General features: G+C 36.6%; 1 protein-coding gene across 8 annotated transcripts in view; it reads right to left on the bottom strand.

Moving 5' to 3' along the window:
• hycc1 (hyccin PI4KA lipid kinase complex subunit 1) overlaps positions 1-6,905 on the bottom strand; it is a 67,107-nt gene that overhangs the window by 46,143 nt on the left and 14,059 nt on the right. The window contains exon 1 of one of the 8 annotated variants that reach the window (XM_016459286.1): positions 4,593-4,644. The exons of 6 other annotated variants lie outside the window; for them this stretch is intronic. The gene's annotated coding sequence lies outside the window, so the exon portion shown is untranslated. Of the gene's footprint in view, positions 1-4,592; positions 4,645-6,905 lie in introns of those variants that run through there. One more of the 8 variants, XM_016459282.1, reaches the window with a different exon arrangement.

Genomic DNA, 6,905 nt, shown 5'->3' with positions numbered 1-6,905 from the left:
GTTCACTGCTGTGTGTGTGCACTTTGGATGGGTAAATGCAGAGCACTAATTCTGAGTATGGGTCACCATACTTGGCCACATGTCACGTCACTTTCACTTTCACTAATAATTTTATTTTATTTTCAAATCACATTATAACTCTAACTTTTGGCTTTGTTTAAAGCATTGTATCATGAGATTAGTATCATTTATTGAACCGAATTGTGAAATGAGTGTATTATTACACCAATATAATAACACGATCTACAACAATTTACTAGACCACTGTAATGATCATTATAGTGCAAAATTATCCATCAAATCGAAGTTATATTTTGCATTAATGCATATGAAACTGGCTCTTTTCTTTCAGGCATGCAAACTCTTTTAACAGGCGCACTCTGAAGACTTTGTGTTGCTTTGCCACATCGTTTACTTCCTAAAATCACAAAAGAAACATGAAATCACACAGTAACGCAGCAAAACCACAACACATCTATCAAACAGACACTCTGTTGGCATGTATGAGCGCCGCAGTCTAAAACAAGAGCGAAATGACCAGATCTAAAAACACCATCAGCCACCGGCCACAACCCAGATTTCTGAACAGACCAGCTGCAGATCTTCCTTTTCAGAGAAACCTCAAACCACCGCAACACCTAAAATCAAATCAATCTGGATCAAACCGCTTCAGGCCGATAATGAGAAGACAGAAACGGTCCGCTGAGAGAGTCGAGATGTTGACGGTAAGGCTGTGACGGTGAGGATATTTTCCCACCGGTTAATCGACGTGTGACAATACCGATAATACCGGTATCACCGTGGGGGCGTTCCCTCTTTTCCTCGCTTTCAAATAGCTTAAAAGTGCAGTGTGCATTTTACTTTCACTTTCAAATAGCGGCAATTCGGCGTAAAGCAATTGTTCGTTTGAATTTTCCCTCTTTTCCTCACTTTTAAATAGCTTAAAAGCACCGTGCGCATTTTACTTTCACTTTCGAATTAGTGGTAATTCGGTGTCAATTGCTTGAATGCAACAACAAAATACAACGTCAAACTCACTTTAGCCTATATATAAAACATAGAAGTTTTATTAAGAAAACAAATAAAAATACACCATGCTATAGGGCAGGCTATGCCTAATATAAAATAACAAATAACTTACATAAAGTTTAAATAGGTATACAAAACTGGAAATAGGCTAAGTAAACGTATAATATATATAACCAAATAAATAATAAACGTAGAACGTTTATTAGCAAAACGAATAAGAAAGCTTGGAGGCACGGCATACACCTTGATGTCAAATAAAATACATAAATTACACAAAGTTTAAATAAAGTAAAAATCAGCAAACAATTGTGGAACCAATTAAATAAGAAACGAATGTTTAAAAGAAAGTTCCAAAATCACCTTAGATAAACAGCAAAAGTCAACAGGCTTTTCAAAATACTGCCAAACAGGTGCTTTTGCATTTTGTTTCGAAACTAAATCGTCCGTGATTGTCTTGTCTGTCTCACCTCACTCTTCTTGTCAGTCAGCTCGACTCACTCTCCTCACTGGAGAAATGAAATCTGATCTGTGATGCGACTGTCATTCGGCACGCTGCATTGAGCATCCGCGTTCAGTTTTTAATTGTGGTGTCTGTTCTTTTACTGAACTAAATGATTTTTATTACTATAAAAAAATCAAAATGACGGTGGGGGTCGGTGCCGCGGTGGGCAAGTGACATAACCGGTGTTGCTGCTTAACAACGGTATCACCGTCAGCACCGTCTATTGTGGCAAGCCTAGTTGACAGAGGATGATTCGATCACATGAACTCACAACACTCTAGCATCCTCAGGAAAGGGAAAAACTGCAACCGCAGGAAATCTGACGGCGAGCCCTTGGACGACAGGTTTCACAATCAAAAGAAGGAATTATCTTCTCATGCACTTATGTTTGCTGAGCCGGTTTCTTTAGAATCACGTTATCAAGTCAAACCGAAACACAAAACAAGACGCCCATCATTCAAAGTTATTCACATGCCCCGCCCCTTTATTTACTTATTACATAATTTGAATAATCCGATTATGATTTAATCTACCAAATTTATATGTACAGCACTTTTCACAATAAACAGTTTCAAAGGAGCTTTACAGAAAATCATGATGTTTATGTTTATAATGCCTTAATATCTGTATGCCTTGTAGTTGCATTTAGCAAATTAGAGACGGATGATAATATAGTTAGATTTTGCGAAGATACAAGCAATCAAACAGTTGAGATTTGCTATATCAGGGCTCGCAAAATTTCAAAATCTCTGGTAGCCCTTCGGGCAGGTACTCTTCAAGTTTTGGTAGCCCGAAAATTATTTTAACTAGCCCGAATAAAAAAAATACCTTTAAAAAAAAAATATATATATATATAGAAAATCAGATAGGAGTTTAAATGTCAATAAAAAATATTTTCAATACACAAATATCAACAAATATGAAGGAAGGAATATTTCACTATTTACAGGGTATCTGCAGAATTTTTTTAAATTAATGTAAGGCAATTTATGACCCATTTTAAGAGCTGCACAAGTAAATGTATGAGTGGGGTTGGACAATGTCTGTGGTAGCATACAGTACTGAGCCATAAAATTACATGATTTACAGTTCAGATACAGGTTTTCACAAAAACAAATCTTATACAACAGCATTTCATCCTTTATACCATTTTTATGAAAAGGGATAAATCAAGCATATAAATTATGTTAATTTAAAACGTATAAATATTACTGTCTTAATTGTTTAGATTTTTAGAAGGCACATTAACTTCTATCTCATTTACAACTCTATGTGTTTGCTCCATAAAAACATGAGTTGATATTTGCATTGATCTGACCATAAACAGCAAGAAAGGCTTATTGGAAATGCAAATTCATTCTCTGCCACGAGGTGGCGCTTTAGGAACGCTGAAATATTGTGGTTTCCCCGGTAACGGCTGCACAAAAAGCAGCTCCGCGCTCATAAACGCTGCTTTATCAGGAATTATAAGTAAAATGAAATTAAAATGCCAACGACACGTTTCTGAGAACAGTCGGTTCCCTCTACATTTAAATAAAGACATCCGTGCCGCGTTTTGACTTGAAACGTGCAGCGCTCATATTTATTCAGTGACATCGTTGCCTTTTGAAGTTTAATCCAGCGACTCTTGTCTTTCCGTTCCCAACTGTAAATTATAATTAAGACATTTCTTATAACATTTAACATATTTAAAACTTTTTATGGCCTTAAGTTTGATACAACTCACTTTAGGAGTTTAAGGACCCGTGGGAGATCTGCATTTAAGGTAGCCCGAGTGGAAAACACAATAGCCCCGAGACGTCGGGCTAGCGATTTTGCGAGCCCTGTATATCTATTGCTTTATTTGAGTGTACTGTATGCAATCGGATAAAGTTGGACATACTTATATATACGACTTCATATAAAGAGCCGGATGAAAATATAGTTATATTTTGTGGTGAAATTTAAACAAATCAGGCAGCTGAGATTTGCATTATAGTAGGGCTGCACGATTAATCGCATGCGATATTTAACGCGCATCTTATCAGTAAAGCCGAAGATGCGCGTTAAATATCGCATGCGATTAATCGTGCAGCCCTACATTATAGTATAAATTGCTTCAGTAAAAGTGCTTAATTTAACACATTTTCCCAGAATTTTACCACAAAATCAGTAAATAAAATGTAAAGTCATCAGACTAGTTGTCATGAACAAACAACCTCCCATTTCAACAACCTCCATCCACACCTTTACGGTTTAGTATTAAACAAATACACTTTTTTATGAGGTTTAAACCTCTTATACTTGAGTCCAGATTTAAGCCAGCCAATTATTTCACAAACCCCTGACAAGAACAACCTCACAAAACAAGATCTGGTAAGAATTAGCATAATTCAACTACAGCTTAAGTGTAGTACTATAAGCTCCATTTAACACATTTTACCACGACTTCACCACAGAATCAGCACAAAGAAAATCTAAAAAGTCATCAGACTGGTTCTGAGGAACAAACAACCTCCCATTTCAACCTTCACGACATGGCTGCAGCGTCAACAATACTACAGCGAGAATAAAAGTTACGCCTTCTTTCTTTGCATGAACATTTGGGCGGCATTATGCAAATCTTCCCAGATAGTTTGGTAGATATGTGGGGGCGTGTTAGAACGAGCCGTTTTAGGTAGGCGTGGTTGACTGAACTTTTATAAAGAATATCTCTTTGGATTTGAGACTTTAGTCTTTGCAACTTTACAGATCTTCTTTATGCACCAAGAGCTTGTAACACTCCAAAGAGAAAGGAAAAATTGAAATCGCATCATATGACCCCTTTAAACATGTCCACTCGTGAGTTTTAAACAAATATGCTTTCATATGTGGTTTAAACCTCTTATATCGGAGTTCATATTTAACAAGTGCACTATTTCACCAGAAAAAGCCCAAGAAGATTAAATGACGTCCACACAGCTCACACACACTTCAGTCTCCCGTTGAGTGTGTGTGACTCCCCCACCACACATACGCTGACTGAAACCTTAACACACACTCACATTCCTGACTATTCCTGTTGTATTTTGAGTGTGCTTACCGTGTGGAGTCCGAATGACAGGGGAGTATCCCACAGAGATATTGAAACATTTCCTGTTTCAAACCTTGTTAGCCCCACCCACCCGCACAGACCCGGCAGCCAATCAGACCATGGGCCAGTCCGCACGAGGGCCAATCAGAGCGCAGGAGGTTGGTTTTCGGAGGGGTGTGAGGGAAATCTGCCCCGTCTGCTTCGACCGGTGCCGCCAGTGACACGATTAACACAAACACACACTCACTTCACAACCACAGAGAGGAAAACCAGCAGGATCTGACACGAGACGTGACCCGAAACAACCCCGAGGACTCACTTTCAATACATCCACGGACGCAGAAGAGCCCAATAAATCACTTCCACTCCTACACACACGGCACAATAATAGCAGGAAACCCGGCTTTTATCAGCGTACTTTGAGCTTCAGGGGCTGATGAGTGAGGAAGACACATGACGTTCACATGGAAGGATTAGGACTAGTTTTGTGCTGCACAGTTGACTAGTTCAACTAGATTTAACTCAGGCCAAAATGAACCTGATCGGAGCACCCTTAGCAAGTGCATTTAATTGATCAAAAGTCACAGTAAAGACATTTATAATGTTACAAAAGATAAATAAATGCTGTTCTTTTGAACCTTCTATTCATCAAAGAATCCTGAAAAATAGATCTGTCATGTTTTCCACAAAAATATTGGGCAGCACGACTGTTTTCAACATTGATAATAATCAGAAATGTTTCTTGAGCAGCAAATCAGCATATTAGAATGATTTCTGAAGATCATGTGACACTGAAGACTGGAGTAATGATGCTGAAAATTCAGCTTTGATCACAGAAATAAATTACATTTTAGCAGATATTCACATAGAAAACGGTTATTTTAAATTGCAATAATATTTTACTATTTTACTGCATTTTCTTATCAAATAAATGCAGCCTTGGTGAGCAGTAGAGACTAATCTTACAGAACACAAAACTTGAATTATAGTGCATATAATAACTATAATATAATAAAAATAGAATTATTATAATAATAAAATATGTAATAATTCTAATAAAAAATAAAAATAATTATTTTCATATTATGGCCAGTACCAAATAAATGGACAACATTAAAAAAAACTATACTATTTTGTATAAATTAATTAAAACATAAAACATTCAAAATTAATCATTTTAAAAGGGAATTTAGGTATCATACCACATAAATAGAAATTAAATATATGTAATATTGGTCAGATACGCTACTAAAACACTGTTTAGCATCCATATATCTCTAAACAACATGTCTAATCAGTGTTCAGCAGTCATACTGAGCCTAAACATACATGACTTCCCTTAGACTTAGTAATTCAAACAACTCAACTAGCCAATTTCTTTCTCATTCACACACAAACAGCTCTGTCTGCAGTGCACACACGGCTCTTTTCACGGCTGTGTCACAACTTTCAGTCTCTTTCGAGCACAACAGACATATATCTTACATATGCTCATATATTTCATGGAGATGTCGTGACGGTCGTTCAGGTGAGGCTGGTTCATCTTGAACATCAGCAGCATTGATTATCTTCACTGCCATTCAGAAAAGCTTTTTATTCCACTTATACAAAGTAGCACACTAATGGACAGCCAACAAAGAGAGAAACGGGTTACTCAGGGCACAAGCAGTAGTCGTGCCAAAGCAGAATGGGTTCAGCTAACCGGAGCGAACCCAGACCAGCTTAATTAACCACCTTAAAGGAACAGTTCACTCAAAACTGAATGGTTAGTGACTGACGACATCGTTTTAGTCCATTTTATAACTTCAGAAGTCTTGGAAGACAGCAGACAAGTCATATTTTTGTCCTCTTTGGCACTTGACAGTTTTGGTCACCATTGACTTTCACTGTAAACTGGAAAAGAGCTGCTATGAATATGATTAAGCATGAAAGGAATTGATTTATCAGTCCATATGTGGTCATTGATCGATTAACAGAAGTCTGAACTTTGGACTGTCAATTTCCTGTTTTCAAATGAGTAAATATTTGTTAATATGAAAGCGTAGAAGCGCTGTATCTATTACATATGTTTTATGACATAAAGATAAGGTTTAGTTTCTTATTCAGAATCTGTTCCTTAACACACACACATATATATACATATACATATATACATATACATATACATATACATTATACATATACATATACATATACACATACACATACACATATACATATACATATACATATATATATACATATACATACATATACACATATATACACATATACACATATACACATATACACATATATACATATATACACATATACACATAT

The sequence above is a fragment of the Sinocyclocheilus anshuiensis genome, unplaced genomic scaffold, assembly GCF_001515605.1.
Source record: "Sinocyclocheilus anshuiensis isolate Anshui unplaced genomic scaffold, SAMN03320099.WGS_v1.1 scaffold1172, whole genome shotgun sequence".
In the NCBI taxonomy this organism is placed as follows: Eukaryota; Metazoa; Chordata; class Actinopteri; order Cypriniformes; family Cyprinidae; genus Sinocyclocheilus; species Sinocyclocheilus anshuiensis.
The sequence above is the reverse complement of the archived record's forward strand: the minus strand, read 5'-3'. Positions and strand labels throughout refer to the sequence as shown.